Below are 26,019 nucleotides of genomic sequence, written 5' to 3' on the forward strand. Positions count from 1 at the left end.
ATTTTCTTCAAGTGCCATGTTAGGACTTGTGTTTCAGTGATAAACTGAAGGAACATAGAATTTTTCTCGTGAGTGTTGTAACCCTTCCAAGAGCTACATTTGAACTTGTGTTCGAACTTGTGCTTCGTAACAAACTTTGGAACATGGAATATTTCCGAGTGTCTCATTAGAAGTTGTGTTTTGCGACAAGCTGTGGGAACATATAACTTTTCATGTGAGTGTTGTAATTTTCCACGTACCACACTGAACTTGTGTTTCGCGACAAACTGTGACAATTAGAGTATTTCCGTGTATTACGTTTGTGTTTCATAACCAATTGTGGGAAAGAATATTTCTGACTGCCACATTTGAACTTGTGTTTAAACTCGAGTGCCATATTAGAATTTGTATTTTCCTCTAGTGAAGTTCCGAGAGAACATAGAATTTTTCAGTGCCATATTTGAACTTATAATTTCGGCGTCATTATCATTTTTCACAGACAGTGGCAGACTCTTTGCAAGTGCAGTTTAACTTTAATTATCATTTAATGACATTGCTCAACAGTATTCAAGTACACGTAATTTTTGTTTAAGGACGGAATAGGACATTTCTGAGTGCCATTAAGTTTGCTTAATTCATCAAGAACATGCTAAAATGTCTTGAACTTACACGGACTGTGCGTATTGCGCTCAATATTGTGTTCTGATGATAAACTGACGAAATCAGAAAGTTAGGAACTGTGGCGATAAAGATTAGTGGCCTAATAGAACATCCCAGTCTGACATTAGCGGATTCATGTTAGGAACCTGACATTATAAATTGTACATAATTTTCCGAAGTATTAATTCGGCTGACTTACAACTTGTGGTCAGATATTCAGCTTAATTGTTTTACTTTCAAGTGATAATTTATGAACCATTGTGATTCAACGAGCTGTTTGAATTAAAATTCGAGTGTTAATTTCATTAACATTTGACTTATATAACTTGCAATGAACGAATAAATGAATGAATGCAATATTTAAAAGTCAATGTTGATTTCAATAACAGTGCTACAAGTGAGTTGAATGCCATACGGGGGACTTGTATGTGCGCTACGCCTCACCTCTCAGTATTATCGTCTGATCGAACCCCGCAAAGTGGGCACATAGAAATTCATGAACTCCTAGATCCTCCAGAACTTCGAGAAATTCTAGAAAGTCGAGAACTTCACATCCAGGACGGGCGTGGTTCCTATCGAGATCGTGTCCAGTAACCATTCCGGAGTCCGGAGATTCCAGCCTGCTACAACGCTTCAACTCAACTTGTATGAAAGGTGATATGAATTTATTTCCAGTGAATAAAACCAAATTTTCAAAGAAATATAAGTTCAATGAACTAATATCCCTCTCTGTACCAACTCCAATGTTTATGTGCCACATCCTTAAAAATATTCCATGCTCTTCAAGCTAGTGTCACCGGCCCCAGTGTGTGCAATTTACACCATTTAGTAACACTAGCAGTTTCTGTCTATATCGTTGACTGTTAATAATCACAACCAACAATGACATGCAGTTATCTATATTGACAGGGCCGGTTTTGCAAGCCGGAGTCTAAAAAATCAGCGGGCGAATCACTTCAAGAATTACGAAGGAAGCAGAGGGTCGTCTTTATCCTTCGAGCTGCAATGTCTCTCAATTGTTCCAAATGATAACCCAGTTTTGAGGTTCGATAATAAGGGAGACAGACTAGCCCTTAGACGTAATGGCAAGTTAGCGGCAATAAGGGGTGGCTTTGACATGTTCATTTCACACCTACCTAAAGTGTTTGTTTCATACGAAAATACTACTGTGGGCGAACAGAAGGTTCGCTTTAGGGGAAAATACCCCCTTAAGTAGTATTTACCGACCAAACCAAGAGTAAAATATTGAATAAATGTATGGCTAATCTCGGATTTGGACGCGGCTAATTTGTGCGTTGCTGAAGTTTGGAATGTAAACCATTAACCGGACAGAGAGAAGTGAACCAGGAAAGGAATGTGGTATTGAAAGTTGTCAAGGATATTGAGGGAACAGGGGGAAACGTCACTACATACAACTTCTTCACCGAATTCACCCTTGCTAGCGAGCTTCTGAAAAAGAATCACAATTTCAGCAATGATTGCTGTGGTCTTTTTAAAATGACTGGAACATTCCTAGAGACTTAAGACTTGCTGATCCCATGCTCCGTACTCCTTGAACAGACATATTCCCAGGAACTCAAGTTTTCATGCAGCATTTAATAATGGATCAGAAAACTCATGAGACTTAACCAGTTCTCCACTACACAAAATTGACGTGAATCTATGATGGATAGTTTAGTATAATTACTTACAAAAGATAAAAGATGATCGTCGAAGAGACATACGCAAGTGCCGGCCAACAAGTGGTATAACATGGATGGTACATGGGGGAAGATGTAAATAATATACAAGGAGTCACGAAAATACAAGAACACAAGTGTATGAACAATAACTGGCTACTTTGGAGGTATTGAAACAAAGGACACAACAAGTTACAAACAGTAGAGCATAAGAAATATCAAAAAATATTTCACAACAAATCACAAAGGAAATATTACTAAGATCAGTGATAGTGACACTAACATTTACAATTAGATTCATTAAAAAACACAAAATTCCTAACTAACTGTACAATGAGAAATAAGGAACATTAGCAAGGATATCAGCAAAAAATAATAGGAAAAAACCGCTGACTTAGGGTGAAGACGACTACAAATGAACATAATCATCAACAATACAGTTTGTTGCCATGGTCCTACATGATTGAATCAATACTCCTAGAGTAGCCCAAAATGAAAACGTGAAACTCAAATTAATCTCTCACTACAAAAAATGCCACTAATTCTCCTTAGATCCATGCACGGTGATCTGTTCATAAAAAAGTTGCAAGATAAAGCACGGTATAGAGTGTCGCTGCATATTGTTTGCGAATTATCTGAGATTGATTCAAAAATTTATAAAAATCAGGATCCTGATTCCTCTGGTAAAGTGTTACATAGAGAAACATGTGTTATAAAAATGAGGAAACTTGTTGTAAGTTCACAAACGACAATATACACAATTAAAACATGTCTAAAAATATGTGTGAGAATAATGGTTAATTTTGGTGCAAACTTACATTGATACCCTTAAAACACTTTTAAAAATAGCCAATCAATCTATATACATGAACAAAAAGAATGTCTATGGCTAAAATTATTGTCTAAAGTTGCAAGTTCAAAGTATGAATGGAATGTGATTTAAGGCAACTCAATTTGAAGTCGCATAATGGTTACTATGAACCTTATGTAGTTTAATCATTGAAAGATGACACTGAATATTCTTGTAGGAGGCTTGTAGTCTTATCATACAATGTACAGCTGTGTGACTGATGGAGTTGTTATTGTTATTGAACACGTATTTGTACGGTGCGTCCACAGTCTCCTCATTTTTGTTGAAGAAGTGAAAAAGGTTCAAACCTGTGTGTGGCGTGTATGTCTTTACTAGCTGATGTGATAGCCTACTCTTGTACTATTAGTCAAATACGGACGCTCGTGCTCACAGTTGGCTAAAACTTGAATGTTGGAATCGACTATTGAGGGATGTGTGGTGAAGAATCTGTAATGAGAGGAGGGTAGAAGGATTTTTACGATTAGAGAAACAAAGGTTAAATTTGTGTATTCATTTACTTAATCAATCAGGTGTGTACTAGTTGCATTTGCAAAGTCAGACTGAATGACACTTACACTTCCTGTATTGTATCTGTGTGGAATTGAGGGAACAGGATGTGGCGGAGGTGAGGAGATGAGTGAAGCATTGGGCTTATGCACTATTCGCTGTAGACTTAACATTTACAGCGATAATGGCACCAACTTCTTTGGAGCAGCTAAAGAAATCAAGGCCTTTCTGCAAAACAACCCTCAGAAAACCAACTCTTCACACACCTGCAGGCATGGGACAGACATGGCATTTCATACCTCCTGTAGCACCACACTTAGGTGGAATATGAGAATCACCTCTGAGGAATGATGGATTCTTATCGCTTCACCAGCAAAGAATGGACCACTCCTAAAACATGTACTCATATCCTCTCCCAAATACTTTTAGATGTGTTTTAATTGTGTAAACTGTCGTTTGTGAACTTACAACAAGTTTCCTCATTTTTATAACACACATGCTTCTCTATGTAACACTTGGACTAGAATAATCAGGATCCAGATTTTTATCCTCTAGGCATGAGATGACAGCTGATGATGCCCATGCAATGGGTGAAACATGTCCCCTTAAATTAGTATGACAAGATGTAAATCTTAATTTTAAAAACCCAATGTGTACTGAATAGGAGGATTTCAATGAACTTTTGTAACATTTTTATATTAATGTACATTTCAATATGGACCAGTCATGAAATTTGTAGCATATAATTATCTGAGATTGTTGTAAACAGCCCACAGAGTGAAATTTAAGTCCGCTGTTCATATTGGAGTTGAACCCTGTACACAAATAATAGATCAGTATTGTGTAGGAAACTATCAACTCATATTAAGACTATAAATCCAATCATAGATCAAGAAGGGAATCTTCATGTTGGCAGAAGTCTGCACAATACTCCAATACTAGTGGAGTGGAAACATTAGATATTCTGTATCATATCATCTCAAAAATATAATTATGATGGCAGGACACCTCGAGTACTTCATCCTGGCACTCAACTCTCTGAAATACAAGTTTAGGATCTCAACAGCAATGGGGACGGAAAGAAGTGTTCTAAGTTGAATGCAGATACCTCAGAACAATTAATGCGAAATACACAAACGGTGCATGTAACCTCAACGTACCTATTCCCATTCCAATTCTCATCAAAAATGGTGTGAGGTCGAACAAGACCAGACAGCTCAGCTACCAAGGCTGTCTACACAGACATTATATCTGATCTCACCGCAACAACACATCCCTCCGCACTGCATTGACTTAGTTCTCATAGAGGTCAACCCCTGAACATGTACAGCGATAATGGCACAAACTTCTTTCTGCAAAACAACCCCCAGAAAACCAACTCTTCACACAACTGCAGTCATGGGACAGACATGGCATTTCATCGCTCCTGTAGCACCACAATTCGGTGGAATGTGGGATGCAGCTGTTAAGAGTCTGGTATATCACCTCAGATGAGTTACGGATTCTTATCGCTTCAACAACAATGAATTGACCACTCTTACAACACATATCACATCCTCTCGCCAAAGCTAAGTGATGACCCTTTTGACACTTCTTACCTAACTACATCCCAGTTCCTTATAGGAGAGCCAATTACTATACTCCTTGACCATGATTATACTTCCTCTCCCATCATAACCCTGCCCGCATGGCTATATATTCAGCACCTAACCCAGAACTGCTGGAAGAGATGGTCAAATGAATATCTCAATAAACGGGCAATGAAATACCCCATAGCAACATAATCATACTGAAAGAAGACGACACACACGCTGTGAAGTAGACGATAACAGTGATCAAATGTGGATCCTGGTAGTGACAAATTCATTCATGTAACAACTGTTCAGGTGAATAATGGTGAACTTACAAGGCCTATTCACTAATCCTATCCCTTAAGAAGTATGAAGCAGAAAGGCAAGATAACTCTTCAATGGCTTATTTATTCATTGCATGTTTAAGTCATATTCTAAGTCACAATGGACTAATAATACCACGAACACATTCAGAAGAATAAGAATGTTTTTCACTTGCCATGAGATGGCTACAATGTGTGTAGCAGGTATATAAGTGAACACTCACAGTAAACAGGCATATCACCTGCAACTTGTATCAACAAATAATTTTATTATCTAGAAATCAATAATTAATATAATCAATAAGATTACAAAGTTGTTTAATTTGGAAGCAACTAGAATAAATACCCTGTAATACTCGTAGTAACAAAAGAATGTATCTTACAGCTACTTTGCATTGGAAAATATTTAAAAAGTCTAAAGTATTAGTAGGAATTATAAGAGCTCCCAAATGATATAGAGTAGAGGTGTTTGGAGTAATCCTAACTGCTGCACAATTCATAATGCAAGGTCGTGGAAAAACTTGAAGGAAAAATGAAAATTAGGTAAGTAAACAATCTCATCAAAAAGTATGTCTTCCGTAGGACTATTAATAGTGTCCACTGAAATAAAGGGTCAAACACTGATATCTGCTGAGCCATTTTCTAACCATTTTTAATACCTGACGATGGCTTATCAAATTATGTACATTACCTCAAGAGAGTTTCCCTGTGTTGACCATGGCTCGGTTAACTCTGATTTAATTTCCTCTTTCACAGTTATCACTTCTGACACATGTTCAATATGTTCCTGTGGAAAATAAGATATATTAGGTATACTCATAACACATATCTACAAAATAGTCACGAACAAATAAGCATATTAATACATTAATTGCCAGTATTACAGTTACGTTCAAAATTTCACTAATACTTAAGGAAGATTACTATCAGCAGAGGATTATTCTAACTAAAGGCTGTACTGAGAATGGTGTTACTGTTCCTCCTCACTCCTTATGTGAGATAAAGCATGAGACTGAGAACAAAATATAAAATGTGAAACATTTCCTAGCCATACCAGAATATATACTACCAGGGATGGAATTGGCACCATCTTGCACAGAATTTGGAGGGAAGCAGCCATAGGCATAAACACTAAATTATATGATATGTTTTCATATATGTACAGTCATATCAATCAAATCTTAAAAGTTGTTTGAACCAATTACAAATGAGATTAATATACCTTGAAATATTGGAATAACATTTTCTACTCTGGTTTCACCGACCTCACAGGGGCTACATAAAGTATTAAGACAGTTCGGTTTCAAACAGCATATTTCAATGCTTCCAAGTGTAAAATTAAAAAAAAAATTAAACAAGAAGCAGGGTTATCACAGTCATATATGAGTGAAAGATGTGATGTAGCCCAAACTCAAGGCAACCACAAATGAAATATTTTACTACTACAATAATGTTATGTAGTGTTCTGTGAAGAACTGTGTGTATAAGGACACTCTCAGTGGAGAGTCAGCAGTGTTGGAGTGTACATCTGCAGTTTCAGAAGATCTTTTATGATCTACTACGAGTTCTTTAAATTTCTCACTTGGATTCATAAAAACCTTGTTGCCACTAAAGGGGGAGGCACTGTGATCAAAAACTTACGTTCTATTAATCTACCAATAAAATTGAATTAAAATATAAAGTTCTGGATTATACTGACTTAATCCATTTAATATAGTACAGGCTTAACCATTCAATACAGAAGAGAACAGTATTTGAACTAAGGAATGGATGAAAAGGATGCACAAAAAGGAGAGGTCAATAATGACAAAGAGGAGAGAATTTTTTTTAATGTGCCATAAGTCCTCAAGGTGTCAGGAGGGGCATATTAAAGAAAATTTTCTCAGAAATCATGTATTCTAGAGCCCTTAGACATTATTCTCTATATAACATACAGTCCGACCTTTATTCGAGGAATAAAATGAGCTAATCACTAATCACCTTTTCTAAATGGATTCAATGTCTGAACAAAATACTTATTTTGAGAAAATGTACATTCAGATTTTAAGCTATTTTATCTCTCATATGCCACAGGCGCTTCTGCTCTTTCCTTAACACACATATCTTCCAGCACATAGTGGATGTGAGGGTAACCCAGAGTAATCACCTGTGTTGACATTTTGTTTAGCAGACTGGTGTATCCAGTCTCAAAATCACTGACGAAAGATTTGTGACATAACTTCTTCTCCTTTTTTTGCTAGTTGCTTACGTCATACCTACACAGATAGGTCTTATGGCGACGATGTGATAGGAAAGGCTTAGGAGTTGGAAGGAAGCAGCCGTGGCCTTAATTAAGGTACAGCCCCAGCATTTGCCTGGTGTGAAAATGGGAAACCTCGGAAAACCATCTTCAGGGCTGCCGACAGTGGGTTTCGAACCCACTACCTCTCGGATGCAAGCTCACAGCCGCGTGCCCCAGACCGCACGTCCAACTCGCCCGGTTAACTTATTCTACACTATTTACGATATGAGTAATAATTTTTAACATGTGTTCTAATGGTGGTGCAGTAGTGTTGAAAGATATTAGTTAAAAAAAAGTACAATGGGCCAACCATCCTCCAGTATAATCAGAGGGGAAAAATAGAAGAGGTGCAACCCTTAAACCAAAGTAATTTCGATACTGACAGTAAAAAGTACAGACTAATCCAACCCCAACCTTAATATACGTGCTAACAGTTTCCGATAATGTCACACATTTCTTTAACATAATTTTCATATCTGTACAAGTTTGAAGCAGTAGCATTATAAGAAATATTAAACCTAGTGTTTTTGATCGGGAGTGTGCTCATATGCCGGGTTCAAGTCTGACATAACCAGAAATACCAAAGGTAGAGATCTTGAACAGCAGTACACTAACATCTTGAATATGTTCAGACACCATTCTCTTCTGTAGTGCCTGTAACTCAAAACTCAAAAAGCACACATTTATTCTGAGAATAGCATTCATTAATTGCAGAATTTTATCTTTAAGCAACTATTGGGCAATATCTCATCTGTAAATTAGCACTTCACAGTGTTTACAATAGATTATTACTGGCAGGTCACAGTTATTCATTGAACATCTCTCTTCAAACTGTCAAGGTTTTCAAAGACTCTGAGGTGCCAAAATGATGCACAGGAATTCACATTCAACAGAGTAAAACCACAGACATATGCTGTAATTCAGCTTCCTCAAATACCTCTAGACCTAACCTGAATCATACTCACTGACATGAAATTAGCATGTCATCAGTTTACCCCCTGAGCTATCAGATGAAAACCCATTGAACTGAAAGCCACACTAACAGAAGATTGCAATGGACTGTGATTAGAGTAGCAACAGGCAGAGCAAGGAAAGATGATAAAAATATCTTGCATCTTCTCCAAAATTTTCCACTGCATCTCCACATTCACCAGGGTGTTTGCTTTAGATGAACTATGCTCACAGTAAACTTCCAAGGCAGAATTTTTCTACGTGCTCACCCAACATCCATGTCACTGTAAAGAAGTTCAAATGATGCAAATCTGACTTGGAATTTCTTTTGGAGGAAACATGTTCTCCATGAGAGCCAGGGAGCTACTGGCCATAACCTAATTATATCTAGAACCCACCATTTTCCAGCACCTCAGCAACTACTAGCACTGCAATTGGCTAATATTATGGGAAATGATGTCAATACCACAAAGATACCATTACCACATATGCAGAATAAAGAAATGACCACACACCCTCCAGAAATCCATTTCAATAACCAAGAGAGGTAATCAATTAACATCAGTCAGTCAATAGGTATTTATCACTTGAAATGCCCTGAAGCCTCAATCTTGAGACACTGCTAATCACAACTTTGTCACTAGCTGGACCTAACCAAGGCTCCTTCAACATGAAGCCTCCAACATTGATCCTAATTTATGATACCATCACACATAGAATGCATTGCCGTCTCCCTAGTAAATGCCAGAGGCCAACTGTCCACCGGGCGGTCATTATCCGGTGGCATATACCACCAGAACCCCTTTCCTTGTCCCATGAATGATGTTTTTCTCACTAGTTTGACCCATAGATGTACATCAACAGTGTGGTTTGTAGTTCCTATGGGTTGGCAGCTTTGTGTAGTGCGCTGTGGCACATTCCCAGGCAAAGAAACAAAACTGAGACATACTACACATAGGAGCTCATGCAGTAAAAGGTAATTGCTGGTGTTAATATTGAGGAAGCACATAGAAAATTATGCCCCTGCCAAACTTATTCAGCTACTAAGGGCTAATTATTCACCTCTATAAAGTTATCTGGAATGAGCTTACAAGTGATGCACTTGTTGTTCCTTCAAACCAGGCTGGTTCCTCTTTTATCTTTACTTCCAGGTCCATTTCACACAGCAACTGAAGTTGTTATAAGGCACTGGAGTTGTTGATTACTTCCAATGACCTTACACTGAAATATAAGCCAGAAAAATACATTACCTTATTGATGTAATTGCTACTTATGTTATTTATCAACAGACTAAGCAACAAGCATGTAATTTTACATGACCATCAATATTATGATCATACAAAGAAACTCAAAAATGTTACATGTCTGTTGATATTGTGCTCAGATGTATAGGACCTCAAGTTTTCTATGACTGATACAACGCTCATAACTAAGGGCCTCCAGTTTTACATGACTTCTAATACAGTGATCATTTCCATAGGAAAACATAACTTAACATATCTGTCAATATCAAAGTCCCCTAGTTTTAAATGACACCTTATATCGGATGAATAGCTATATAACATACAGTTTTATATGGAACTGAAACTGCAACAAGAAGACCTTTCATGTTAAAAATCCAACGTACCTCACTTGCGATCAGAAAGCACAAAACTTCTTGAAAATTCAGTGACTATTCCGTTTGCATATCACTCCATATCTTGGAATCTTTCTACCATTTTTATCCTTTGCAATAAGCTTCAAAACTAACTGAAGAAATTCACAGTGCTTTGTGATTTTTTCTATCAAAATTTTCCTTCTCAGGGTCAATTCTCTCCAGCCATTCTCCTCTCATCAAGCTGATTTACCATCTCTTTATTTGAGACATGTTCTATCCATCTGATCTTCATCAACTTCTGATAACATGGCATCTCAAAGGCTTGAACTCTATTTTTCTCGGTACTAGTTATTATCTGTTTTACTTCCAATATGATGTCATACTCCATACTCAGTATAGACATAACTTTTAAGTTTTCCAATCTGTTGAATCTAAATAACATGATGGAGAACAGATGGGAGTTTAAGCAGGATTTAGTGATGATATATATTGATATTGAGAAGGCATATGCCAGTGTACCACAGCAAGTAGTCTTGGATGCATTGATAAAAGAGAAAGCAGGGAGAGGAGCAGAACCAGTTATAAAAACCACAAATGAATGGTAAGTAGCATGAAGATTATGATAGGACAAACAAACCGGTTCAAATAGAAACAGGACTTAAACAAGTATGTGTATTATCCCCTCCACACTTCATTACAAACATGGATGAAATCCACAAGAGTATACAACAAACAATGGGAACCAAGGAGGCAAAGGCCTTAATCTTTGCCGGTGACACAGTAATATGGGGAGAAGATGAAATCGAAGTACAAGAACAAGATACTGTATGGAATCATGAGATAGAGGAATGTGGAATGAAAATAAATGTGGAAAAGTATATGATAGTAGTGGTAACGAGAGGCAATAGGGAAGGAAGTGGGAATATTGAAGGAAATGCAAGGCCATTAGAAGTTGTGGAATGCTTCAAGTATTCGGGGAGAATAATTGCAGAAGATGAGAAAATAAATTAAGAAATTAGAAAGAGAATTGAACAAGCTAATGGGTTTTAGCAATATGTGAGAAGTATAGTCTGTAACTGGGACGTCCTAAAAGAATGCAAGAAAATTTTTCATCCAATGTATTACACACCAATTTTCACATATGCTTCAGGCATATGGACAACAACAAAACATGATGAAAGCAGAATGCAAGAGGCCAAGAAGAAATTCCTTAGAGAAGTAGTAGGGAGGACATGAAGGGATAAAATCAGAAACACAGAAATCCGGGAGTGAATTGGATTACCTGAACTGAAAGGCAATATAGAGACCAGTAAGCTGAAATGGTATGGACACATGATGAGAATGGAAGAGGATGGACTTCCCAAGTAAGTATTTACAGAGAAAGAGATTGGAGAATGCCCAGAAAGGGGTGAATGGATATGGTGAAAGAGAGTACAGAGAAGAGTGGAGTAAAAGTAGAAAAAATATTCGAGGAAAGAAGGGAGTGGTGGAGACAGAAAAGCTGAGGGGCATACCAGCCAACTTTCGAAACGAGAAATCTGAAAGATTCCTAAGCGGAAAATCTTTAACACGCGCATGCGTAAGTCTTGAGACATAATGAAAAAGGACGGCAAGGAGGGGGAGAGATTATAAACAATACTAATACAAGACAAATAAATCGAACCTCGATGCATCGTTCCCGGAACTGTCGTTTTCCCGTATTAATCGTTGAATTTATTCGGTCCCAAAAATGTTCCGTATAAACCTTTGTTAAATTTCCACGCATCTATCGTTTCTCGAACTATCGTTTTATCGCAATGATCGTCGAAAAATATTTGTCCTCTGTCACAATTTTCCCGCATTGATCGATCATACGTAAGAAAAAAAATACGCAATGGTTTTTTAAATTTAGGAGGACTGTTCAATACTGTTAGCATACCTTATAAAAGCGGCAACCTGTTACGCGAGAACGTACGTGCGATTCGGAGTTGGTAGTCTTGAACAAGGTTATTGTAGGCTGGAGGGCTGTGTGCAGGTCATTCACGAGCAACCTCACTACGAGACTCCTGGTGCCAACGCTTCTCCTCGGCCCACTAGCCGACCCCTAGAAGTATTCTTGTTTACAAGAATTAAAACGTAGGCAGCGTAAAACTGAAATTTGTCACCATTTTCTCTGTTGGTATAGGTTGCCTAGGGCTGCCAACGTCGTCTAAAAAAACAGAAAACCGCGCAGTGCGCCAGATAGGTTTTAATTAGTCACAGGGTGATTAATCGCGTCGTACCTTGTGGAGTGTGTGGGATGCCAGAGGCCTGTTAACCGCTTTGTTGCCCTCTGCCCAAGAGTCTTGAAAAGCCGGACCTAACCAAACCAGACCAATAATCTTTTCTCATAGCCTAGTCTTGTAACCAGTTCCTAAGTTGGCAACTTCGCACAAGCCGCTGTGACATCATTCGAGACGCGCCGCGTTGAATTTCTAACCTCTGTGCAATCGTCTGAGCTGAGCTGCGGGAGCCGCGCCGTGTTGGGTATCCAACCTATGGTTCGCAAAGAGTCTACGGAATCTATTCCTAAATGTAGGTTATCGCCGTAATACCCACGTATATCTTTAATTTGGAATAAGAGAATTAAACCTAAACCTAAAGGATTTTAACTTTCCTTGATTAATTCTAAAGGTTCGGGGGCTGTCTGTTTGCCGAATTAAACATTAGAATTCATCTTAGGTAGGGCCACATTTTCATATGCGCGTAGATCACGCTACAAATCGAAAGACCTGCACCTGGCTTCGGAGGCCACGCGCCGTTATTGTTGCTGTTTTTATAATAAAAATATGTTTGCATAACTAAGAGTGCCCCAATAGGGTACCCGTATTTTATTATTTTGCTTTCCCCCTATTATTTATGTAGCCCGCATTTATAATCTTCCCGCACCCGTCGTCATTTTACCCTTGCCCCCTGAAGAACGAAGCATCGGGGTTTTACTGTATACAGTGTGTTATAATTACCCCTGAAATGAAATACTTGCACAAAGTTCCATCTTGACGAGTGCTCATCTCTTTTCAAGGGAACAATTTCCGTGATCGTATAAAACAAGGACATTAAGCAAAATATGCCTCCCGAAAAGAGTGATAATATCGTTTCTTAGTTGAACTCATTAAGAACAATACTACCTCGCTTAGAAATTCGTCACACAATTCCACGAGTTTCAGAACTACCGCCAATGTTACACACGCACACGAACAAAGCCTTTCAGCTGCTACGAAGCACGACGCAGTTACTAAAGTTGTTTTTTATAAATTCACAATCTGCTACTTTTCACGGATCTCTTTTCTTCAAAATAGCAGCCTGCTACTTGTTTGAGAACATCTCATTGAATGAAGTAGCAGTTGAGGTCGAACAGGTGACAAAAGCAAATACAGTAGAGACAATACGCGACACTTCCGGATTTAGCCTTGTTAAACTGGGAGACAAGTTGCAAGTGGCGCTCCTAGTGGCGTGACCTGAAAATTCCCGCTAATTTCAAATATCAATTGAAATGTATATACAGAAATGGATAAATAAATTACGTCTAGAAAGAAAAGGTTACTAAGATATTAATTACAAAGTTGCTAAAGCAATTCGGGATAAATGAATGAAGATTCATTTAACAGGTTATTATTTAAAGACTGAAATTAGACATATAATCAAGATGTGAAATGGACTGCAGTGAAAGGGTTTGATCTTTCATTTATGCATTACTTTTTTAGCTTTAGCATTGCTGCATGAACCTTCACAGTTAGATTTGTTTTTTCTCATTTGAAAGCATTGTATCATCACATTAAAACACTTAACAACAAAAAGATCGGCACATTCCTTAAACACATGATTCAATGAATGTATATTTAAGAGCTAGACAATTTTCCTTTTAACCTGAAGCCTACTAACAGAAAGAAACTCTATAAATTTAGCAAAAACATTCAAACTTTCCCTATAAGCAATACTTACAATAATTACATTACATTAGGGTAAAGCAAATTTGCATCATCATATTGTTTCAACAAAATATGTATATTTTTAAATCACCCATATTTTCTTCAGTGCTTGACAATGCATTACGGCATTCAAAATGGGGTAACTTGGAACACAACCAGCCACACGCATATGTATATGTATTTCCCTTAATTACATCAAACCTACAGATCACACCTACAACAACACATCGGAACTGAAGGTTAACTGCTGCATTATACAATAAAATAAGCTTATTATATTTTAAGCCAGTTAAAACGTGGGCCGCGCAGTTCAGAAGTTTAGGAAGTACTATAAAAATATCTTTGTAACTGGAAGAACATATATGCAAACACAATATTTACTTACATTCTCTTATCACGAGGGAAACGGAAGAAAGACGTCGAATCCTTCTGCACTACATAGTTATTGCAGCCAAACACAGCATGTATCTTCCCACTCATATTGAGAGGAGATATGAAGGAATGACACACGCTACAATTTACTTATGTCAACTTAATGCAAACGCATAAATAACGCAAAAACTTCAAAAACAAATACACGTGCTCTTATGACAGAATCAGTAACTCTCACGTCACTCGCTAGATAGAGCTCTAATGGCTGTCCTTGGATACCCCGCAGAGTGTCGCCTATTGTCTCTGCTGTATTTGACAAAAGCACGGTGATAATCGATAATGTGATTATCGATACATGTACCGGTCGAATTTCAAACACTGCATCTCGTATTACCAGCTACTATCGAAAGTCAAACAAATCCGATTTGACCACAGAAAGCGAAACCAAGCGCGGGTATTCAAAATCCGTACAATAACGTTGTTCATCCGTACAGCCATAAAACACACTCAAAATCCGTACATTTCACGAAACAACCGGAATACATGGCAGGTATGGAGGGGGTCTTGACTCACTTTTGAACCCAGAAGACAGGGAGAAGAATCTGTTGAACGGGAAACAAAAATTTTCACAATACTGCTACCAGCTCATTTCATCCAACAATGCCACCAACCTTGACTTCAGTGCCCTTTCTTTATTTTTCCGCGCATGTCATATCTAATGACACAACCGAGTGGTGTTTACCAGAGCGCCCCTTGAAGGGAGTTCTGTGTCAAACAATTAAATTAATTATTATGCAGTTTTTATTGTTCCCCAGGTGGTACGAAAATTGCCTGTGTTGAATACCTCGAGTAGTGCCTCAGTGAATTCATTTCAGCCAATAGCAGTGTTCGTTAGTCACTTTGTGATATTTTACTGTAAATGTAATTATACTGCACTACCAATGAATACTACAATTTTTCCTACAGGTTATACAAGCTTCGTTCCTGTGGCTAATTGAGTCGACTCGTATGCATTGCCAGGGAACAGATTTCTATGTAAACATATATCAATTCAGGAAACTATACTCAATTGTATTTTGTATATTGAAACGTAGGGGAAAATATTGAAGTCAGCCATGGTAGATTTCCTACTGTTGTTTTCCTAGCCTTTTCTTAAATGATTGCAAAGAAATTGGAAATTTATTGAACATCTCCTTTTGGCAAGTTATACCAATCCCTAACTCCTCTCCCTATAAACGAATATTTGCCCCAATTTGTCCTCTTGAATTCCAACTTTATCTTCATATTGTGATCTTTCCTAATTTTAAAGACACAATCCAAACTTATTCATCTACTGATGTCCTCCCATGCCATCTCTCCACTGACAGCTCGGAACATACCACTTAGTCGAGCAGCTCGTCTCCTTTCTCCAATGTCTTCCCAGCCCAAACTTTGCAACATTTTTGCAACGCCACTCTTTTTTCGGAAATCGCCCAGAACAAATCAAGCTGCTTTTCTTTGGATTTTTTCCAGTTCCTGAATCAAGTAATCCTGGTAAGGGTCCAAATACACTGGAACCATACTCTAGTTGGGGTCTCACCAGGGACAAATAAAGCTCTCTCCTTTACATCCTTACTACAACCTCAAAATACTCTCATAACCATGTGCAGAGATCTGTACCCCTTATTTACAATCATATTTATGTGATTAGCCCAATGAAGATCTTTCCTTATATTAATACCTGGGTATTTACAATGATCCCCAGAAGGAACTTTCACCCCGTGAATGCAGTAATTAAAACTCAGAGGACTTTTCCTATTTGTGAAACTCACAGCCTGACATTCATCCCCGTTTTCCATCATACCATTGCCTACCGTCCATCTCACAACATTATCGAGGTCATTCTGCAGTTGCTCACAATCTTGTAACTTATTTATTACTCTGTACAGAATAATATCATCTGCAAAATCATTATCTCTGATTCCAATCCTTTACACATATCATTGATACATATAAGAAAACATAAAGGTCCAATCATCCTGCCTTGAGGAATTCCCCTCTTAATTTTCACAGGGACAGATAAAGCTTCACCTACTCTAATTCTCTGAGTTCTGTTTTCTAGAAACAGAGCCACCCATTCAGTCATTCTTTTGTCAAGTCCAATTGCACTTATTTTTGCCAATAGTCTCCCATGATCTACCCTATCAAATGCCTTAGACAGATCAATTGCGATACAGTCCAATTGATGTCCTGAATCCAGGATATCTGCTATACCTTGCTGGAATCCTACAAGTTGGGCTTCAGTAGAATAACCTTTCCTAAACCCAAACTGCCTTCTATCAAACCAGTTATTAATTTTGCAAACATGTCTTATATAATCAGAAAGAATGCTTTCCCAAAACTTACATACAATGCATGTCAAACTGACTGACCTGTAATTTTCAGCTTTATGTTTATCACCCTTTCCTTTATATACAGGGGCTACTATAGCAACTCTCCATTCATTTGGTAAAGTTCCTTCATGCAAACAATAATCAAACAAGTACTTCAGATATGGTACTATATCCCAACCCATTGTCTTTAGTATATCCCCAAAACCTTATCAAATCCAGCTGCTTTTCTAGTTTTCAACTTTTGTATCTTACTGTAAATGTCATTGCAGTCATACATAAATTTTAATACTTCTCTATCTGGACATTATCCTTGTAACCAACAATCTTTACATACTGCTGACTGAATACTTCTGCCTTTTGAAGATCCTTGCATACACACTCCCCTTGTTCATTAATGATTCCTGGAATTTCCTTCTTGGAACCTGTTTCTGCCATAAAGTACATATACATACTCTTCCATTTTTCACTAAAATTAGTATGGCCACGAATTATGCTTGCCATCATGTTATCCTTTTTTTTGTTATTTGCTTTATGTCGCACCGACACAGATAGGTCTTATGGCGACCATGGGACAGGGAAGGGCTAGGAGTGGGAAGGAAGCGGCCGTGGCGTTAATTAAGGTACAGCCGCAACATTTGCCTGGTGTGAAAATGGGAAACCACGGAAAACCATCTTCAGGGCTGCCGACAGTGGGGTTTGAACCCACGATCTCCCGAATACTGGATACTGACCGCAATTAAGCGACTGCAGCTATCGAGCTCGGTCATGTTATCCTTAGCTGACTTCTTTGCTAGATTCGATTTCCTAGTAAGTTCCTTCAATTTCTCCTTACTTCCACAGCCATTTCTAACTCTATTTCTTTCCAACCTGCACCTCCTTCTTAGTCTGTTTACTTCCGTGTTATAATACAGTGGGTCTTTACCACTCCTTAACACCTTTAAAGGTACAAACCTATTTTCACATTCCTCAACAATTGCTTTAAACCCATCCCAGTGACTGTTTACATTTTTATTTACCGTTTTCCACCGATCATAATTACTTATTAAAAACTCCCTCATGCCTGTTTTATCAGCCATATGGAACTGCCTAACAGTCCTAATATTAATCTCTTCCTTTCTATCATATTTATTTTTAACTATGACAAAAACTGCTTCGTGATCACTAATACCATCTGTTACTTCGGTTTCTCTATAGAGCTCATCTGGTTTTACCAGCACCACATCCAGAATATTCTTCCCTCTAGTTGGTTCCATCACTTTCTGAATCAGGTGCCCTTCCCATATTAACTTACTTGCCATTTGTTGGTCATGCTTCCTGTCGTTCGCATTACCTTCCCAATTGACATTTGGTAAATTGAGGTCACCCGCTACAATCACGTTTCTTTCCATATCGTTTCCCACATAGCTGATTATCTTATCAAATAATTCTGAATCAGCATCTGCGCTACCCTTTCCTGGTCTCTACACTCCAAAGACATCAAGTTGCCTATTATCTTTAGAAATGAGCCTTACCCCTAGAATATCATGCTTGTCATCATGTTATCCTTTTTTTGTTATTTGCTTTATGTCGCACCGACACAGATAGGTCTTATGGCAAGCATAAAAATAAATATGATAGAAAGGAAGAGATTAATATTAGGACTGTTAGGCAGTTCCATATGGCTGATAAAACAGGCATGAGGGAGTTTTTAATAAGTAATTATGATCGGTGAAAAACGGTAAATAAAAATGTTTCGTAGCTTACAAATTCTTCTTTCACGAGAATGAATACCCCCCTCCTACCATTCCTAACCGTGAGAAAATTTCTGCATCCATTATATCATTTCTCAGCCTTGATTCAACTCCTATTACAACATCTGGCAAGAATATATCTATTAAATTACTTAATTCAATTCATTTCTTTACAATACTTCTACAGTTGAGCATTAACAGTTTTATGTCATCCCCACTCAATTTCCAGTTCCCTGTTCCTTTAACACCGCTCCTAGGCCACTCTGTTTCCCTGAATGTACCTCCCTATAACCCTTCTAAACAAATTTCCTAACTTATACGTACCACTGTGGTTTAAGTGAAGGCCATCTGAGCGCAGATCCCTATCTCCTACCCACCCATTAGGATCTAGAAATTTCACTCCCAGTTTCCCACATACCCACTCCATAGTCTCATTTAAATCCCCAATCACCCTCCAGTCAGTATCCCTCCTACACAGGATTCCACTGATAACAATCTCTGCTTTCTTAAATTTCATCCGTGCTGCATTTACCAGATCCCTCACATCCCCAAATATGTTGGTACTTATACCTACCTGTCTTACGTTGTTAGTACCAACGTGAAACACTACCACCTTCTACTTTCCCTCCTCCCTCTCTTCTACTTTCCTCAACATCTGCCTTAACCTAATTCCTGGATAACACTCTACTCTGGTACCCTTTCCTCCACACACTTTCCCGACATGTCTAACGATAGAATCCCCCATGACCAGAGCCTCAACCTACCCACCTCATTTGATGCCCTCCCCTCCTGGTCAGTGCTATCTTTCCTGACAGCTGCAGAAGCTACTTCCACCTCCCTTTCCTCCATCCCATGACCCTGTTCCACCTGTCTTATTCTGGCCATCACAGGTCATTTTATTAGTACCGGTATATCATTGGTTTTACTTTCAAGTAACTACCTTTTACAGTTTCCACAGCCAAAATTTATTCCTGAAGATTGCTTTTCTATTCCTGCTAGCAGTTTAGTTTTGCACTAGGCCTAACAAGTTCTTGCTGATGCTTGTTGTTTAAAGGGGCCTAACATCGAAGGTCATCGGCCCGCTATCAAGTCCATGGGAAAGGCATAAGATTAGATATGCAGCGGCATTAATTAAGGTTAATTAATGATAAAATGCGGAAACCACGTAAATGTTTCTCAGGGCTGCCGATCCTGGGATTCGACACCATGCTAACTCACCGCCACTCACCCCTGAAGATCTTATACACCAGTAAACCATAGAATTACCTAAATCATCACGAATAAACATCGGATATATCTGTTGTGGGGTTATGATGTGATACAGAAGAATCTCTATAACAAGACTGATATTACAAGATACAGATATCTTTAACGGAAACCTCTCATGATTTCGAACCGTACTACCATATGTCGCAGCATACAGTGTAAAGAAAAACTCAACAATCACAGCGTCACTACAAAATTGCACACGGAGGTAAATAACACACCAAAACAATAATTAAAATTATATACTACATACTCTAATTTCTTTCTGAAATTACCATCTGCGTAGCTCTTCAGAAAAAAATCCTCATTCCACTCAATTTAAATACACGATATATTGCTACTACACACGACTTGCCAACACTTGGAACGCAAAGGCTGGGAGATTTCAAACAAGCAAGCTAGTTATATGCGTATACACCTTTTATGCTTCATTAAAAATACAATTTAAGAAAATTAAAACATTAAATATTAAAAATATATAGAATGCTGAAACTGAGAAGGATTAGTATTAACTTCTTACCGTTCTCAACTGAGATCTATAAATTTCGGAAAAGTAATTTATTGAACTGGAAAATTACCGACAATAGGGTAGAGGTTACGGACACACGGTAAAATGACAGAAATAACTATTCCTCAATGAAGAAAATCCGAACTGCACTTAAAAGAATAAGATATACAACTGGCTAATACGCGCTATACATTACAATATACCAGCCACTTCGAAACAAAACTGTACCGGTACATTTGAATGTTGTTTAATCACTTATTGAACTCTTGAAGAATAAATTTCATTTGTAGGATTCAGTAGAACAGACTGAATTTAAGAAAGGATAAATTACTAGTGACAACTACAGAGTATACGCCACTTACCGAAGAAAGCACTGGCGGCACTGGTTCTAATGTGTCGCTATATCTGGCTTAAAGGATATATAACAGAGAAGGAACCTCCCCGGGTGAGGAAAAGAAAAGTACGAGAGCAGGTCCGCGAGTCTTAACGTATGTGGATAACCATGGAAGGAGGAATCAATTCACTGAACTTTACGATCCAATTCTTCGTAAACTAAAGGAAATAAAATCGTAGGTACGGTTTTTATACATATATAGGACACATGCATTACCATTATAGTCCGTTATGCCTTTCGGCGTTCAATCTACAAGCCTCTGTGAATTTACTATAACGGCACGTCGCCACAATCCCCTCTATTTGCAACTAGTGCTGTGGCCTCATTTTGTTCTATACCATACCTCTTATCCTTAAATCGTTAGAAATGGAGTCTAACCATCGTCGTCTTGGTCTCCCTCAACTACTCTTACCTTCCATAACAGAGTCCATTTTTCTCCTAAGTAACCTATCCTCCTCCATTCGTCTCACATGACCCCATCACCGAAGCCGGTTCATGCGTACAGCTTCATCCAATGAGTTAATTCCTAACTTAGCCTTTATTTCCTCATTCCGAGAACCCTCCTGCCTTTCTTCCCACCTGTTTGTACCAGCAATCATTCTCGCTACTTTCATGTCTGTCACTTCTAACTTATGAATAAGATATCCTGAGTCCACGCAGCTTTCGCTCCCGTAAAGCAAAGTTGGTCTGAAAACAAGTCGATGTAAAGATAGTTTCGTCTCGGAGTTGACTTCCTTCTAACAGAACACTGTTGATTGCAACTGCGAACTCACTGCATTAGCTTTACTACACCTTGAATCAATCTCACTTAACTATATTACCATCCTGGGAGAACACACAACCTAAATACTTAAATTTATCTACCTGTTCCATCTTTGTATCACCAATCTGACATTCAATTCTGTTGAATTTCTTACCTACCGACATCAATTTAGTCTTCGAGAGGCTAATTTTCATACCATACACATTGCACCTATCTTCAAGTTCCAAGATATTACAGTAGACTGCAGGTTTTCGGCACAATCTGCCATTAAGACTAAGTTGTCAGCATGGGCCAGACTGCGTACTGCAATTCCACCTAACTGAATCCATCCCTAACACTTTTTACCATTCAGCACATGATCCATATAAACTCCGAACAACAAAGGTGAAAGATTATAGCCTTGTCTAACCCCTGTAAGTACCCCGAACCAAGAACTCATTCGACCATCAATTCTCACCGCAGCACAAGTTTCAACATAAATGCCTTTGATTGCTTTTAATAATCTACCCTTAATACCATAGTCCGCCAGTATGGCGAAATTTATCCCACGGTACCCTGTCATATGCTTTCTCTAATATCTACGAAACATGAACACAACTGTCCATTCATCTCGTAACATATTTCATTTACTGGTGCATACTGAAAATTGGATCCTGACAGCCCCTCTATGATCTGTGACCACACTGGTTTTCATCCAACTTCCTCTCAACCACCGATCGCACCCTAATTCCAAGATACCAGTGAATATTTTGCTTGGTATACCGGTACTAATCAATAAGATACCTCTATAGTTGATGCAATCCTTCCAGTTCCCTTGCTTATAGATAGGTGCGATTACTGCTTTTGTCCAAACTGAAGGTACTTTACCAACACTCCATTCTAATCTTACTATTCTATGAAGCCATTTCATCCCTGCCTTCCAACTATACCTCATTGTTTCAGGTCTAATTTCATCTGTTCCTGCTGCCTTATGATAATGGAGTTTATTTACCACCCTTTCCACTTCCTGGAGCGTAATTTCACCAACATCACTTTATTCCTGCCCATGAGCTTGATGTTCGCGACACCACGAGGAGGATTTCCTTTTTACGTTGAGAAGATTTTCAAAATATTCCCTCCACCTGTCCAATATTTCCTGGGATCTATTATGAGTTCACTTGAACTACCCAAAACACTGTTCATTTCCTTTTTCCTTTACTTCCTGAGATTCTTTATTACTGACAGAAAGGTTTCGCTGCTGGTGGACCTAGCTTTTCCAGGTTAATACCACAACCTTCCCACGACTTTCTTTTTTTTTTTTATTCAAAAACTATTTGTTTCGCTCTGTTTCATTCATTTACGTACAATTCCCTGGCTGCATCAGCCTTTGTTTGGAGCCATTTCTGATAAGCCTTCTTTTTACGTTTACAAGCTGCTGTCACTTCATCATTCCACCAAGATATTCACTTTCCCTACCTTTACACACAGTCTTTCCTAGGCATTCCCTTGCTGTTTCTACCTCAGCATCCCTGTATGCCACCTATTCTCTTTCTATATCCCGAACCTGCTTACTCTCCACTGTTCGAAACTTCTCACTAATCATATCCATGTACAGTACTTCTGTCTAATTTCCTCTTCCTGGAGATTTTCCATTCTTATTCGTCTGCAGAAAGATTTCACTTTCTCTATCCTAGGCCTAGAGATACTTAGTTCACTACAGATCAGATAGTGGTCTGTAACACCTAAAAATCCCTGAAAAAATCATACATTCCTAACAGACTTCCTGACATCCAGACTTCCGGTTAAGATATGGTCTATTTTATAGATCTGGTACCCCAACCCCCAAATGTGAATAGCCTTATGCTTGAAGAATGTATTCGTAACTGCTAAACACAAACTAGCAGAGAAGTCCAGCAAACGCTTTCCATTCCCATTAGCTTCCATGTCTTCCCCACATTCACCAATCACCCTTTCGAATACTTCAGTTCTATTTGCAACTCTCGTATTGATATCGCCCATTAGCACTATTCTATCCTTGCTGTTGACCCTGACTACGACGTCACTCATTGATTCATAAAATTTGTCAACTTCATCTTCATCTGCACCCTCACATGGTGAATACACTGAGACAATTCTCGTCCTAAGTCCTCCAACAGCCAAATCTACCCACACCATACGCTCATTTACGTGCCTAACAGAAACTATGGTGCGAACAACAGTATTCCTGATAAACAGTCCAACCTTTTAATCTGCCTTTCCCTTTTTAACACCCGTTAAGCACCCTCTATTATCTCCTGTCTCTTCCTCGTTATCTCTTCTTATCCAAATATCACTTACCCCTAGTACATCCAAATGCATTCTTTTTTGCTGAATCAGCCAGTTTTACTTTCTTTCTTCCAAAAGCCAAATTAATATTGATGGCTCCACATCGAATTCCATTTCTTTCGCCAAGTTGTTTCCAAGGAGTCCCTTGCCTGTCACACGAGAGTGGGACTCCATTATTCCCATAGGTCCGAGGCTTGCTTAAACGGATCTGAATTCGGTAAATTCATGAAGCAGGATGCTACCCTACTTACACTTATTCCAAGTGAGGATCTCTCCTCTAATGAGTGAGGGACCAACGGTGGATTGTGTAGTCCTAGCCGTCTAAGCACAAGAAGGGCCATTACACAGAATATGTCCGAGAACCAATTCCCGTTCCATAACAACTGACCATCCCGACCATCAGGACCACTTACTAGGTAACTCAGCCGTTGCCTACGGTTCATGAACTAGGACGAGACTGCAGTAACCCACACCATGAACCATCGGTTATTATTATTATTATTATTATTATTATTATTATTATTATTATTATTATTATTATTATTATTATTATTATTATTATTATTAATATTATTATTATTCCTGTAATATCGTGGATCACAGAGGTGTAAGAAGGTGCACTCAATTTTTAAATTGTTCCCTTCCTTCTTGTTTCTCTTGTTTAAAATTTGGTAAACAGAAGATCTGAATGAACAATAACAATATAATAATGAACACGATAGCTCTAACAACAACGACATAAAGTCCAAAATTAGGGTCAATTATAGAGAGAATTATCAGCATGATGATATACGAGGGATGAGCATTTTCAGCTCTGAAACAGGTAGACTATTTTATAAGAGATGGTTTGCTCCATTAACTTCCATAGTCTAAGTGTCTGAGCTCCAAACTCTAATACAGTCCAGTTCCTCAGAGGCATGCATTACTTATGGCGCACAAGGTTATACAATGGCAATCTTCAAATGAGTCACTTCTGCTCAATTATTTTCACATTACTTTCCGGAAACATAAAGAGGGGCAATGAGTGCCCATACTAAATGGCCATAATTTAAGAAGGGAAAGGTTGATAATGATCGGCCAAAAACAAAATGCAGGGAGGCGGAAATTCTGCACTTTTTCTCGAAAACTTTTAAAACCATAAGTGGCCTCATAGCCCCAAGATACTTAGGCTAAGGCTATTCTGAACCAGGGTGATATATGATTAACATTAAATAACAACTGGCATAAATCCTAAGGGAGTAAATTCCGGTACCTCGCCTTCTCGTGTTGTCAACATAGCAGGTTCGATCCTGGTTCAGCCCGGTAGTGCTCAAATGCGTTTGCTTCGTGTCGGTAGAACTCTTGAGGGACTGAATTCCGGCACCTCGGTGTCTTCGAAAACAGAAGGTTCGATCATGGCTCAGCCTGGTAGTGCTCGGTAGATTTACAAAGAACTCTTGAGAGACTAAATTCCGGCACCTCGGCGTCTTCGAAAACCGCAGGTTGGATCCTGTGGCTCAGTCCGTTACTGCTTGGTTGATTTACAAATTGAGGGACTAAATTCCGGCACCCCGGAGTCTTCGAAAACAGCAGGTTCGATCCTGGCTCAGCCCAGTAGTGCTCGGTAGATTTCCAAAGAACCCTTGAGGGACTCAATTCCGCACCTCGGCATCTCCAGGTTCGGTCCTGTGGCTCAGCCCCGTAGTGCTTGGTTAATTTACAAATAACTCTTGAGGGACTAAATTCCGGCACCTCGGCATCTTCGAAAACATTTGGTTCGATCCTGTGGCTCAGTGCGGTAGTATTTAAAGGTGCTTGGTTAAATTACAAAGAACTCTTGAGGGACTAAATTCCGGCACCTCGGCGTCTTGTGTTGTTAACAAAGCAGGTTAGATCTGGTAGGTGATACCGTAGACGATACCCCCTTTCTTTACGGCGTGTTGTTGTTAACATAGAGTCGCTTCTTGTTAACAACCCTTCTTGGGA

The 26,019-nt window shown here is 38.6% G+C and overlaps 1 long non-coding RNA gene across 1 annotated transcript in view; it reads right to left on the reverse strand.

Moving 5' to 3' along the window:
• LOC137503109 (uncharacterized) overlaps window positions 1–20,704 on the reverse strand; it is a 38,023-nt gene extending 17,319 nt beyond the window's left edge. The window contains exons 1-2 of the long non-coding RNA XR_011019052.1: window positions 20,606–20,704; window positions 6,261–6,356 (exon numbers count right to left, since the gene is read on the reverse strand). This is a non-coding gene — a long non-coding RNA (uncharacterized lncRNA). The remainder of the gene's footprint in view (window positions 1–6,260; window positions 6,357–20,605) is intronic.
• Window positions 20,705–26,019: the final 5,315 nt, after the last annotated feature.

The sequence above is a fragment of the Anabrus simplex genome, chromosome X, assembly GCF_040414725.1.
Source record: "Anabrus simplex isolate iqAnaSimp1 chromosome X, ASM4041472v1, whole genome shotgun sequence".
Classification (NCBI taxonomy): domain Eukaryota; kingdom Metazoa; phylum Arthropoda; class Insecta; order Orthoptera; family Tettigoniidae; genus Anabrus; species Anabrus simplex.